Source organism: Lepisma saccharinum, chromosome 14 (genome assembly GCF_977018435.1).
Source record: "Lepisma saccharinum chromosome 14, izLepSacc3.1, whole genome shotgun sequence".
Lineage (NCBI taxonomy): Eukaryota > Metazoa > Arthropoda > Insecta > Zygentoma > Lepismatidae > Lepisma > Lepisma saccharinum.
The window spans coordinates 19,995,387-20,010,454 of NC_139242.1; the positions used below are offsets into that span (position 1 = coordinate 19,995,387).

At 38.5% G+C, this 15,068-nt stretch overlaps 1 protein-coding gene across 2 annotated transcripts in view; it reads right to left on the minus strand.

Annotated features, from left to right (window-relative positions):
* LOC145998711 (facilitated trehalose transporter Tret1-like) overlaps positions 1-15,068 on the minus strand; it is a 106,687-nt gene that overhangs the window by 68,819 nt on the left and 22,800 nt on the right. The gene's annotated exons all lie outside the window — the stretch shown is intronic.

Below are 15,068 nucleotides of genomic sequence, written 5' to 3' on the forward strand. Positions count from 1 at the left end.
TTTACAGAATACCAAGGAGACGTATGCTGCTTCATAGACAGATAGATAGATACGAGATTCAGGTCAAGTTTATAAGAGAAACATTTCACGCCATGCCACAGCGTCCTCAATTCGAGTCCTGTGTCAAGTCTTAATTTTTCGCTAAAATGTGTGTATGTGTGTGTGTGTGTGTGTGTGTGTGTATACATGTAATAACTAAAACCTCCTCTTATTTATTTCGCTATTGATAATTTTATGAAGCATTGTTTGTTCCACTGTTAGCTATACGTTAATATGCTTCTGTTCATTCCTGCATTCCCTTGCGTTCATATGCATAATATACTCATTCAGCATGTGCCTTGAATATTCAAAGAGAGGAAAATATCTAATGAATATCAAGACTGTAAATATTCATGTTGCATATTGTGAATGCTGGCGTTTCCTTCTAGGAAGAACAAAATGCGTGTTCGACAAAGCGACAATAAGGAAGAATATTTAGATTTCCAAGTGAGCAAATCATATTTCTCCCCCTAATGGTATTCGAATAATTCAAATAAGAAAAATATGTTCGAATCGGAGAAATTTTTTCTGGAATAATATCCTGATAATGTGCGTTCCATGGACCTTAAAGAATCGGTAAGGAAGGAAAAGATTGGATTCATCTTGCCCATTATAGGGACCGATGGAAGGCTTTTGTTTCAGCAGCCATAAACCTTCGGGTTTAAGATGCCTAGAGAGTTAGTTAACAATTCTGATTTATTTTGGTGCGCCAGGATGACAGTTCAATCACCATCCATCGTGAATCCGAGATGGGCATATGCTCATCATGACAATGGCTATGTCTTCCACACATGTAAGCTTCAATGTGAAGTAAAGGTAATGTTTTTAACAGAAGTTTAAATTTACTGCATTATTCTGCCGTTACATAACATTTCTTCAAAACAAGATTTACTACCTGCCGGCAAGAAATTGCTCTATATCCCTTCGGTACTTCCATTTGTGGAAGCAGTTCAATAATTGAAGGCCAACTTGAATGATCTTAATAGATTTTGAGATAGATTTGAAAAAAAATATCTTACTTTCTTTGTCTGTAACCCTTACGGCTAAAACAAAAGACAACTTTAATTTCCATTGTGTTAGTTTCTTCCGTGTGGGTTTGCATTTCCAATTAGGTGTTTCGTAATTTGAAGTAGTCAATTCGGTTAAGTCAATACTCAGTTGATTCCTTGTTTAATTTAACTTTTCATTAAAGGGACAAGTTTTAACCTCGAGGTCTATTTTCTGTTCCAACTGTTGTGGGCAAAACCAAAAAATGCCGCTCCCTGTATGAACAAAAGAAATAATTGTAGAAGCAATGACGTGAGTAATGTGGACGAAAACCAGATTGAGAATAAAGAATAAGAAAAAAATAATTGCCACTATAGAGCACTAATGAGGTTGACCAATAAGTAACGCCTTGTGATTAGGCGTTAAAGATAGCCTTTTTTCAAACCATGAAATGTCAATGTTTCCTGGGAGAAACTGAAAGATGTCTTACTTGGCAGCTGATTTCTACCAAACTGAATTACCTGTTACTATTGATTAGATGAATTAGGTTATTTTATGTCGCTTTTCTTCCACATTTGGCTAATCACGAAGATGAAGATGAGTAATCAGGCGAAGAGAGAGAGATGAAGGGGTTTGGTTTGAGTTGCTGTTTTAAGTCCACTTTATGCACAGTAAGGCTAATCGGGGCTGGACCTACAGTTTAAAGTGGGATCCGAACCACTTGTGCCTCCATCGAACCCGGAACTCCTTGATTACAAGGCAATAACGCTACCACTGGGGGAGGCGAGAAATGAAGGGGAGAAGAAAGAAAATAAGAAAGGTGGGAGAGAGAAAAGAGAGAGATGGAGCGATAGAGATATTTCTTTCCCTTACTCTCTGTCCCTCTATTTTCCTTTCTCTTTTCTTTGGTTCCATTTTCTTCCAGAGATAGAAAGAGAAAATGAGAAAGAAATAGAGAGAGAGAGAGAGAGAGAGAAAGAGAGAGAGAGAGAGAGAAAGAGAGAGAGAGAGAGTGTGTGACATGATGAAATTGATGGTGTCGTGTCGTTTGCGCCGAGGCTGCTTATCGGTTCATTTCCGCCGTGACATATGTCAAGACCTGCCTTGGCTGGTTTTCCCACAATCCAGAGTGTCATCACCGCCGCGCGCACGTGTGTTTATGGCCACATTGTGCATAGTGCATAAAGTGGACTTAAAACATACAATCAAACGTGTGTTTATGACGTTGCACAGCTGTGTTTACACTGAAATGTTAAACCTATCCAGAGGGTCAAATATGACTTTTCTTTACTTAGCAAAGACGTTACACAGGATTACTTGTGTCAATTTTATTCCACAACAGAAAATACATAAATCAGTATCAGCCTATTAACTATTAATCATTTATCGTTAATCGTAAAAAAAACCATTGTAAATACAGTATTGTTAAAATATTGAAAGCATTCTACAAGTACTACGTAAATGTACACTTTGGAAGCAACATAAATGTGCCAGTCTATTACACTTAATTATTATACACTACATAAAATCGTCAAAAACATTATAAATACAGTGTCATATTTTGCAAACATTATATACGTAATAGCTACGTATATATAAACACAATATTTCGATACACTTGCACAACAACAATACAAACGTTATTTGAATTCTTGTAGGTATGCAAATGCTTGAAGGCATTGTACGCGTTGTTTCTATCATTTCCATATTCTCAGCCATCTTGTCTTCTCTCTCAAGTCTCAGTTTTACATAAATACTCATTTCCCAATGTATATTCCTCATATATACTTTCATCTTACATTCATTTACCAATCACCTTCCTCTTCAATCGAAGATAAACACAGCTGGAGCTAGGCAACGTCATAAACACACATGCGCGCGGCGGTGATGACACTCTGGATTGTGGGAAAACCCACCAAGGAAGGTCTTGACATATGTCGCGGTGGAAATGAACCGATAAGAAGACTTGCCGCAAGCGACACGGACTCGAAATTGATGAAGGGACACTCACAAAGAAAAGTCATGCCAAGGCCGGGATTGGAACCAGTTACCCTGACATCCTAGCGTGCATTGCTAACCACTCCGCTACCGAGGTCGGATAACTACTCTTATTAGTCGAGTTGGTTGATTTATTCCACTACTGTCTACGGAAAGTTGCTTGCAAACTAATACCCTTGCTGTTTTGTGAAACGTCAGTTTCCAAACGTTTGAGCCAACCTGCATGACGGCTACACAGTCTACAGGTCCCGGGTTCGAATCCGGGCCTGGGCATGGGTGTTCTTTCTTAGCGTCCATCAATGCCATCATATCATCAATGATCCTCATCGTCACAATTAGCCGAAAGTGACAGAAAAGCGGAATAAAATAAACCAAATCATTCAACCAAAATATCAAAATGAAGATGATAAAATGCAGACAAATTGAGGACAGTTATGTGAATAGGAGCGACAAGAAGATTCTTCTTCTTCTGCAAATATTGGAAATTCCAAGTGTAACGCTTGCGCAAATATTGAAAGTAACTATAGGTGCTAATTAACGTGTGCTTGCATAAAGTTTCCAAACTTCTTCTCAATAAAATTTGAAACTCTCTCTTTGATGGAAAAACCCAGTGATTTTTAGTGACTTTTTTGTGAGAAAATTCACATTATTGAAATGTGAACATTTTGCTGAGTAAGTGCAATGAGAAGTAAGAGCTTGCGTAATATGTTACAGATTTCTACATCAACTTAATGAGCAGCTGGAAAGAAAAATGACCATTTCCACAATGCTTCTACTGGCAAGAGAATTCTACACATTTTGATAAAAATAAATGCATGTGAAAATGAAAATTCGTGGCTCACCAGCCATTATAGTAGGTCTGGTCAACCCGCCTTATTATTCCGGGAGTCTCTGGAGAAAGTATTCTGCGCAAGCAAGACTCGAGAGAGCTCGACCAATGAACACGTGATGGGGACTTGAGGAAACCCAGACTTTCCGCTCCCGTTCAAGGGCTGGCCCCCGTGGCGGAGTGGTTAGCACATCGCGCTACGACGCCAGGGGTCCCGGGTTCGAATCCTGACCTGGGCATGGATGTTTGTAAGTGTCCATTCATCAACTTCATCATATCATCACTCATTACCATCATCGCAAATTAGCCAAAAGTTGCACAAAAGGCGAAGTAAAATAAAGCAAATCAAATCCAGTTCAAGGGGGAAAAGTGGTGTTGCTACCGGTTCCTACACGCCTGACTTTTGTCCAGTCGTACACGACACCTCTTCCTGTCAACAACCCCCCCCCCCCCCCTTCGCTCGCATTTCAGGGAGAGGCAGGGAATCTGAGACCCATTCGCTTGCTACGTGGCGGCAACCATTGCTGGCTTTGATGAGGGCGCCCGCCACCTGTTTCGAAAACAACCCAAAACGAAAAATCTGGCAACGCAGAGTACCACGAGAATTCCCCCCTCACCACGGCAACTAGACAAAAACGATTGGTTCAGCGGTTCATGTGACCCTCCATGGCTTTCTACAGAAAAGACAAAAATAAAATTTCCAAGTCCGTTCCTTGGCCGGAACAATTGTATCAGACTTTAGTAGCAGTGTGTACTGCTTCGCTCCGCCATCTTGTTTTCTCCCCTTCTCTACAGTTATGCGCAGCTTTGCTCCACCGATTCCTGGCACAATGTAGTGGAAGGAATTTAGGTAAAAATGGCAAAGGAAAAAATGGCAAAGTGAAAATAGCAAGCGGAAAAAATGGCAAAAGGAAAAAATGACAAAAGGAAAAAATGACCGGCAAGAATAGAAATGGGAAATGCAATATATTCTGATTTTATGTGAAAATTGAGAAATTATGTCTAGCGTTGCATCATTTGTAATTAAATATAATATAATTTTGATGTCTTAACACTTTCTTTGAAGAGATAAATTGTATTTGATGTTCACAAAAGTTATTATTATGCCGTTTACATTCTTCATTCTTTAATGTGGTAGAACTTGCGGCTCCTATAAAATTACTATAAAATCACATGATAATGAAAGGTGATCTTTGTGAATAATTTCAAGCATGCGAAATGAAACTTGGAGGGTAGCATAGCAGGTGTTTTAATTTTGACTGCAAACAAGTTTACATCTTGCGCGTACCTGCTGACCAATCACACGTGTTTAATACAAGTATGACTTCACCCCAACCCTTATCTACCCCCAGCACTAATTTGTGTCACTCGTTCCGCTCAGGGAGATGAACTTGTTTACTTCTTCGAAATGGAAATTGTTAGATCGCAGAAAGGTGGTGAGAAGCTCTTCTTCCTAGGATACGCGTATACAAAACAGTCTGATCTGAAGAATGTTATAAGGTGGAGGTGTGCTGACAGGAACAAATTCAAGTGTCGAGGAATTTTAGAAACAAATTCATATAAACAAAATCCTGTGTGTTCCTATGACCATACGCATCCACCTGATTACGATGCTGTAAAGATAGCGAAGTGTCGTAATGATATGAAGAATCGAGCTAAACTCACGGCCGGCGTACCATCGCAAATACGAGGCGTATTTTTAAAGTAAGTACCGTTTTAAAATTCCGCCGCTGCAGCGCTGCGATCGGTGTAACGTGCATGCGTACTGTGTACCTACATCTGTTGGCAAGCCACAGACGCCATTGCGGAAACAATCGATCGTGTATACATTTGCTCTTGCGTATTTAAAATCCTCCGCCGACTGTGAAATACTCGCTGTTATTCGTTTTCTTAGTGCTAAAGGCGTGAAAGCAGTTGAAATTCACCGTCAGATTTGTGAAGTGTACGGACAAAACATTATGAGTGATGGAATGGTACGCAAATGGGTAAGAGCTTTCAAAGATGTCCGAAAGAATGTTCATGACGAGGAACGGACTGGGCGACCCTCAGTGATCACTGTCGATTTGGTGCAGAAAGTCGACGAAAAAGTGAAAGAGAACAGGTGCTTCACGATTTCTTCGTTATCAGAGGAGTTCCCTTAAGTTTCAAGAAGTGTTATCTACGAAATTGTTACCGAACGCTTAAACTATCGAAAATTGTGCTCACGATTGGTACAAAAAATGTTAACTGAGGCGCACAAAAGCAAACGTTTAGGTAGCGCCATGACTTTTCTTGTCAAGATCTCATCGCATCTTTTGGCTGGGAACAATTTGATCATCCTCCATACAGCCCCGATCTAGCGCCCAGTGACTACCACGTGTTTCTGCAACTGAAGAAGCATTTCGGAGGTCAGCGCCACGATGACGACGATAGCCTCAAAACGGCCGTGTTGCAGTGGCTGTCAACTCAGGCGGCAAACTTCTATGACGACGGAATACAAAAGCTTGTTGTTCGATATGATAAGTGCCTTAATATTGGTGGCAATTATGTGGAAAAGTAGATAAAAGTGTGGTCTTTCATGTAACAATAAAATTGTTACAAAAAGTTTACTTGTTTTTTGTACATATCAAAACGGTACTTACTTAAAAAATACGCCTCGTATATGCAGAGATTCTTCAAGGGCAAGAAGATTGTGTTCGTGCACGACTACCTCGTGAAGATACCTGTAAACGTACTATGAGAAATCAACGTCCGTGCAATCCAAGTGATCCTAGAACACTAGAAGATTTGATTTTGAACGGTAAGAGAACATTTCATTTATTTATTTATTGTAATTTCCAAGTTTCCTTGCTCCGTGTTTTATGTCCCTTAAGACAGTTCGTGGAGTGGTATGCAGCATCTTACGTTTCCATTTATGACCTTATGTAGTAATTTAATATCTGCAGCGTAACTACTTGATTTTGGACACTTTCAATATACTTCAAGCTTACCTGTTTTCTGATTATATTTCTTTATGCATTGTTTGTCTGTTAGAATATAAAGTCAGAGATTTAACGTATTTTCTTGTTCTTTCAGAGCAGTGGAAATTGACGAGCGGAGGAAGCAATGAACAATTTCTCATCTACGATAATGGTGCTGACTCTGAAAGTCGGATCCTAATATTTGGTAAGAGGGAATGTCTGGAGCTTCTTTCAAAATCCGACACTTGGTTCATGGATGGAAATTTCGCCATGAAATTTCGCAGCGAAAGCGGTTATTCTGCAGGCTGAGAGAGGACAACTGCCAAAGAAGAAAACCAGGAGAATATATACAGACATGCAACACAGACTGCGAAATTTGTGCATTGATTACAGTGCTAACAAAAGAACAGTGGAGGATTTCTTACGAGGAGTTTCACATAACCTAAAGTTGCAATGCATGTAAAGTGACGAAATTAATGGTGATGTATATTGTTAGTTAAATAATTGTAAAGTGACGAAACCTATGGTGAATATATACTATCTTTGTTAAATACTGCATCAATGTTTTTCTTCCTTCCGAATTACATATGATTTGCTTATAACAATTATTTATATTTCCCTAGTTTTGGAACCCAAACGCAACCACTGGACATGTACAATAAATAAGAATTGTTGCTGTAAACCAAGTGAAAGTTTCAGAATACGTGCCTATGACTTTTGCCTTTGTGGGTACATGCAGTTGTTCGCATTCTAAAAAGGAAGAAGAATAAGTCTGTAGTAGTCGTATTCTGATACTTTGTTACGTTCATGCAATCATGTAAGATTGATTTCGAACTGTACCACAAGGTTTGGTAACCTTATTCGGTAATATAGTGTATAAATTATCATAAACTAATTTCACACGTATCAGGTATTGCATTCTTAAGAGCCTGATGAATACTCTTTACAATTTACATGTGAATTACTTATATCAATTATTTATCATTTGCTATTCCTTTCTTCTTGTCGGCATTATTACTTTCGCCATTCTCACTTTTGCCATTTTTTCCTTTTGCCATTTTTACTTGGCCATTTTTTCCGTTGCCAATTTTTCCTTTGCCATTTTTACCGGACACCAGTGGAAGAGCTCTCTCGTATGCGTTTGTGGAATGCAGCGTGAGCAGCTGCACTGTAGCGTTTTAAAAGTGGCGAAAAGGTGGGAGTGAGCGAAGCAGGAGGCTACGTCGGTCGCGTTCACATGGTGAGAAAACTCTCCTCATCTTGTTCAGTACTGACAGTGCAGGGTGGCATTTTTAGTATTAAGTTGAAACAGGAGGTGGTTCCGTGAAAAGGTACCGCCTTTCCCGCCTTTTTTAAACTCTTAATAACTCTCCTAGTGCTCTGCTGCTTACAGGCCTTGATGTGCACTATGCAGGCGAGATGGTCGCACCGCACGGAATGTTCTCTGGCATCCGCCAGTGTAAGCAATGTGCTCAAGTTTGCTTTAGAGCCAAAGCAACCATGTTGCTTTTGGTTCAGTGTCACGTGAACAGTGCATGGAATTCCATGACAAAGACAGGAGCGCCACCCATTCAACAGCATGGAAGTCAAAAACAAATTACAGCTATGCAAATGAGATATCCATCCATGTAAATGTAAATAACCTCGTTGATGCAGATATCACTGACCTTACAACTGGAAATGTGTTTGATTTGAAATTATCTTAGACAATCGCAGTTGATTTACAAAGCAAAGATTATTTCCTGGAGAAGTATCTGGTTGTGAACAGAGGAGCTGAAACAAATATTGCCGTCAAAGCGAATCAGTAAGGAACGTGATGCTTGATGTTCTCTGAAGCACTCTCGGGTCATTGACCTTGCCATATTTTAGCCGGTTCTGCCACCATTGATTCTGGACGTTGAGTGATAAACCGAAAGTCAACGGAGTCAAATGCACTAAACAAGCTCGCAACTGTTTGGCTACTTGATTGCCAACAGCTGCCTTCAAATTTGCAGAAGGCACAGGTTCAATCTGTGCCATCGCACTTGGAGAGTAAATAGTTTTATTTATGGTTTTCAAACTTGTTTACTGTGTCACTAAACAAAGCTTTACTTTGTGATACAAGTCAAGCGGTTTACAAAATTCGACTACTTCCTCTTTACCCTATTCTTAACCTAATTGGATATTATCGATTGTCCAGTGCGTTTCGAAGAGCATCTCTTCTTTTCTCTTCGATTATAACTAGACCTCGGATTTTTAGGTTCTAAAATAGGTTCTAAAAATCCTAAAATAGGCTCTAAAAATCCTAAAATAGGCTCTAAAAATCTTAAAATAGGCTCTAAAAATCCTAAAATAGGTTCTAAAAATCCTAAAATAGGTTCTAAAAAATAAATTAGGCTAAAAAAAGCCTGAAGTAGGTCCAAAAAATGTACTCCCTCTGTCCCATAATTATAGTCCGGTATGCCAAAATGGTAACTTTTTATTCATGTTCTTTTGGATACTTGATCGGCCAATTTGTACTGATCCTTGAGTAATAACGTTGTATGACTCATTCCCGTGTTTCATTTTCTTCTTCTGTATACACAAGTGTGACAGTTTGAATATCGGACAAGTATTTTGTGACAACAAACAAAAGTGTACCGGACAATAATTATGGGACAGAGGGAGTAAAATGGTTCAAAATTCATGACAAATACTGATTAGGTACAACTGTTAAAATCAGAATTTCAATTTTTGGGTACATTGGAATCACACAAACCCTTTATATTCTTAATTATATATATATATATATATATATATATATATATATATATATATATATATATATATTTATTTATGTGTGTGTGTGTGTGTGTGTGGTGACAGGCGGTAATACGCAAGGTTGAAATAGAGAAAATATCTGCCTGTACCATTGATTTTTTTAAAATTCCGCCTTGAAAACCAAGTTAAATTTTATCATGGTCCTAGAGTGACCACCCTGAATACATAACATTTTTTTCATGTTATCCACAGTCAAACTTCTCTTTTTATCTGTGAGGATCATCTTACTTAACAGTATCTTTCAACAAAAACAGTCAGTGGTGCAAATTTGAATGTTGAAACGTTACTTTGCAAGGCATAGGTAACAGTGGCGCCAGACATTTTGCTTTGTTTAGAGCAGGGGTTTCCAAACTTTTTTGTTTCACGGCGCCCTTAGTGTTTCAAAATCTTTCCGCGGCGCCCAAGTCAAAATGTAGAACAATCTAACACTTGCAATGCTCATTTAGTGTGGTTAGGTTGCTTGCCTTAAGTTAAAAATCAAACACATATTTCAAATTCAGAAATATTTTATGTGTAAAAGTACTAAATAAGCACATATTTCGAACAATCATATCATTGATTGAAAATATTGGAACATTTCGCGGAGCCCCTGTAAGCCAGCCACGGCGTCCTGCAGCGTCATGGGCGCCGTGGCGCACACTTTGGGAACCACTTGTTCAGAGCTTTTAAACACAACATGGACTTGGAGGAAGATAAATTGACAAAGATAAATTGTTTCAAACACGTTAATCAATTACTTTTTTCGGTACGAAAGGAAGAAAATATTTCTGAGAGATACAAAAATCCTTAAAAACCCTAAAAAATACATAAAAACCTAAAAAAAGGTTATTTTAGGCACTATAAAAACTTTGTCAGTTGTTGAGTTTTTTTATGTAACGCTGACATAACTTGTTCTTTCTTATTTACCTGCAAAGGAAAAAAATAGGTTAAAAACCTAGAATCCGAGGTCTAGTTATAACTGATCGCACCCTTCTTCAAACAACTTTTCGTGTTCTGACGTAAGTGCGGAATGCCATCGTTATTAGGTTAGGCTGCTTAGGTTCAGTCCCGAATAGCCTATCTGTGCCATGGGCGTGTGCAGACCCTCTGATTAGGGGGCAGTCAAAAGCCTTGGTGAAAGTTCAGTTGGGAAAGAAAAGCCTCATTGCATCTCACTGTTTTATTGTATTGATGGAATTAAATAGGAGCGTATATAGTGTGTGTTCGGATCCACCAAAAAACCTCTTAGTTCAATTTTAGACATTATATGCACACGGTCACAGAAGTAGTCGGACAAGCAAGGATTTCCGGGAAAAAAATGGTAACTAACTGCATGATATGTAACTAAAGATATTATTTATTTCAAAAATCAAAACAACGAAATAAACAAGTAATGAAAATTGCCGCCTGCTTGAAAAAATAAAAGAAAAATATTGTTATCGTTAATTAAATGTTATATAAAACTCTACAGTATTGTTATTCTATGTATTGTATAAGAAATTGTACTATTACAATATGAACTCTGTAAATTGGTGTAAACCTGTTGAGTTCAATAACAATAAATAAAAATAAACTAAAAATAAATATAAATAAATTGTTGGAGAATAAGTATCGATTTAGCCTTGCAGTGCTACTTTGGGGTCCTGAGAAACCCGGCTGATATATTTTTTGTGGCTGCCACCAGATGGCTTTGCTCTGCAGACTGCCCATCTCTGACATCTGGTGAGGAGTTTAGAAAAGCCATTAGTTTTGCAGGAAAGCCAGTCGTGTTAACACTGTTGAGTAAGTGGGGTCCTGTGGACCCCAAAGTACTGTTTATGTAACTTTTTTGTGGAAGTGTCCAGTGTGCAATTTGTGCTCAAAGCGTCTTGAAAATGAACAGGATTAATTCTCTTGCATATTTATTCAGTTTTATAAACATATGTTTGAATTTTTTTTCATTAAAGCAGTGGTCATATACATTATAGCTGCATTTTATATTTAGGGTCCTCAGGACCCCTAAATACCATTTATGTTTTTTTTTGTATTTTTTTTAGATATAGTACTGAAGGGTTTCAAACATCGCAACCTACTGGGAAGGGAGGGTGAAAATGAACAGGATTAATTCTCTTGCAAATGTATTCAGTTATGTAAACATATGTTTGAAAAAAAATCATTAAAGCAGTGGCCATACACATTAAAAAATAAACATTTTTGAGAACCACAAAAGTATCCCGACACAGGCCAAAACATATCACACTTTCAAACAAGAAACGAAAATTAATACCTTGTGGGCATGCCCTTTATTTTTAACACCTCCTTTAGTCTATTCGGCATGCCACGAGTTTTTGCATGTAATCCAAAACAGTTTGGCCCATTCCTTCCGGCCTACGTTTTAGGTATTTCTTTGAGTAGCTCGGGGTTTTCCTTAGTCCATCTTGAATTTTATCCCACAAGTGTTCGATGGGGTTGATGTCAGGGGACTGAGGAGGGGTTTGGAGCACCTAGGTACAATTATACAAAAGCCACATCTGCACAATATGAGCCGTATGCTTCGGGTCATTGTCCTGATAGAACATGAACCTATCAGAAATTCCCATTTTTTGGGCACTGGGCTTTAAATTGGCCCGTAAAAGTTGAAGATATCTTTCCTTGTTCATAGAATCTTCAATAAATACCAAATTGCCGACACCACTCGCTGACATGCAGCCCCAAACCATCACACTCCCACCACCATGTTTAACTGTGGCTTGCATGTTTTCCCTTTTAACTCTTCCTTGGGTCTTATCACATACGATCGCCATCCGAACCGTGTTGAACTTGCTTACGTCGGCAAGTATTACACGATTCCACCAGTCCTCACCCTTGTCAGCATATTCGTTCTTGAAATTTGGTCTTTTCTTTCGGTTGATCTTGTTGACAAACGGCTTTCGCCGGGACGCACGACCGTGAAAATTGGCCCTTCTCAGCACTCTACGAATTATTTCAGGACAAACTTTCTTTCCTATCCCCGATTCCACTTGAACTGCGATTTGGGGGGCACTTGTTTAAGGATCTTTCTTCACTTTTCTCACAATCACAGCATCTTCTCTTTCAGAAAACGTTTTAGGAGTCCGGTGCGAGCACGATCTTCAAGCCTATCTTCCTTGTTAAAGCATTTGATAATGACTAGAGCCCGGAAGTTTGGCAAAATGCCTCTTTTTATCTACTGCATATATTGATAAAATTTTTCCGGATATACGTTTCTTATTTTGTTTCGAATGTTTTGGAAGCCTTTTCATTTTGCCTATTTGGGACCCCACTGCCTATTTTTAATTATAATGCCTTTTTCTGCCTTTTTCAATGAAATTTGATATTTTTTTTAAAAAAAAATGTGTATATAAATTATTTTTCTCCCAAAAAACGTTGTTGGCATTTATTTTTCTTCCATTTATTATGTGAATAATTTTCGCCTTATTTAAGTAATATTGAACTCACGCATGTTTCAACATTGCTGAAGGAGAAAAGTGTGAGAAAAAAGTATTTCATGCTGAGTCAGGATATTGCCTTTCGGTTAACAATTCTTGTGCATGAGTGACTGCTGAAGTGGACAGGTTGATTTCGAACACAAAGAAAATATTTCTGAAATCTCCCTCTCGAACCAGAAAATTTCAGGAAGTTGCGATGAGCTTAGTTTACCTCAGCAACCAGTCTTGACGAGATAGGGAACCTGGATATCAGCAGCTATATATTATGCTAACAACCTTCAAAAAAAGCAGTGAGGTGATCGATGCTCTTCCAGAAAATGAAGCGGCTTCAATTCGTGAACTGAAAAAACTCCTGTGCTATTCAAGTTTACTTTTGCACATTATGGTGCATTGCCAGAGACAATTACAATTATAGCATCCATGAAAATGTTCGAGGAATCTATGCAGCAGATGATGGAAGTGCCAGGAGAAAAGGGGTCAGCTGTTGCGGAAAAGTGCTAACGGGTAGTGAGTGCAAATGAGGACTTGAAACAATTTAAAACAATTTGTGATATTCTAAAAGGTGAAAATGCTGTTACCAAAACGAGTCCAGCTACATTAGCTTGTTATATGTATGCTCCAATAACTTCTGTCGAAGTAGAAAGATCATTTTCTATTATGAAAAACATTCTCTCTGACAGACGACTATCAATGAATGTTGAGAACTTAAAAAGCACCTTGTAGTTATGTGCAATCAAGACGGAGAAAATTGAAATGCTCTTCCCAATTTAGATTTTAACATTTTGCCAGAAATTATAGATAAAAGTAAGCGACTTCTAAATGTGCCTTTTTTCGGTTTATTTTGCCTTTTTTCATTTTTAGTGCCTATTTACCACATTATAAATGCCTTTTTGCCTGCCTATTTTAACGAAAATAAATGCCTGAACTTCCGGGCTCTAATAATGACAAATACCGTACTCTTCTTCATCTGGAACATTTCTGCGATCTGCCTGCAAGTTTTTCCTTTCGCATGGTAGAAAACAAGTTGTCCCTGCTGAAAGTTGCTTTCCTTTCCTCTTCGGCTCATTTTCCTTGAAATTCTTCACGCACTGGAACAATAATTTTGCCTGTGCACCAGGTGGGCAAACAACGTGAATCTCTAGCGTAGCTTCCGCTTTACAACGCCCTCTGTTATCGCATTCACAGACATTTCTTCCACGCATACCGATGTCCGAATACTTTTGTTGCACCAACTTTTTTCGAACATTGGGAATAAATAAGATTGTATCTCTTTCTATGTCAATCAAACAAGAGATATTTAATGATGTCTATATTTTCGTAAGTCATACTTCATCCTTCACTAATTTATTTTTACAACAGATACATGGTAAAATAACAGAAATGGATGGGTGTCCGAATACTTCTGTGACCGTGTGTATATGTTAAATGCAGCAACATAGACGTATAATAACTGACGAATAAGGCATGTGGGGGTGTTGAGAGTGTTAATAACATGAAAGTGGCTAGAGAACGAAGCGGGATAGTCCAATTACATACGATAATGCACCCTTCCCTGCAGTTGCTTGGAACTTGCATGGGCTTGATAATAGAAAAGTGTATTTGTTTAATAACGACGATAAGAACCATCTACACTAAATTTCTGGGTGAAAGTATAATAATAGGGGCATGAACGTCCGGAAAGAGGCAAGGATGGCCACACCTTCCCTTGGAAAATGAATGTCAACCTAAAAGTATATATTTCACGAATATAATTTGATTTCAGCCACAGCAATACACATTAGTATAATGGAGATGCAGGAACGTAATAATTTCAAACTCAATTGGTGTTTGTTGAGGGGGCAACACTATTATATGGGTAATATATCTCGTAAACCTTGAAACCCTGAAAAAACCTGCGGACGTCGATGATTAGGGGGAAGCAATTGCCCCACTCTTGACCCACAGTGCGCACGCCTATTATTCGGCGCATAAAAGGACTTTAAACACAAAATTCATTGAGTCCTCACGATGGCAGATCAGAACTGTTGGCGACTGAACCAGAGACCGTTTCCA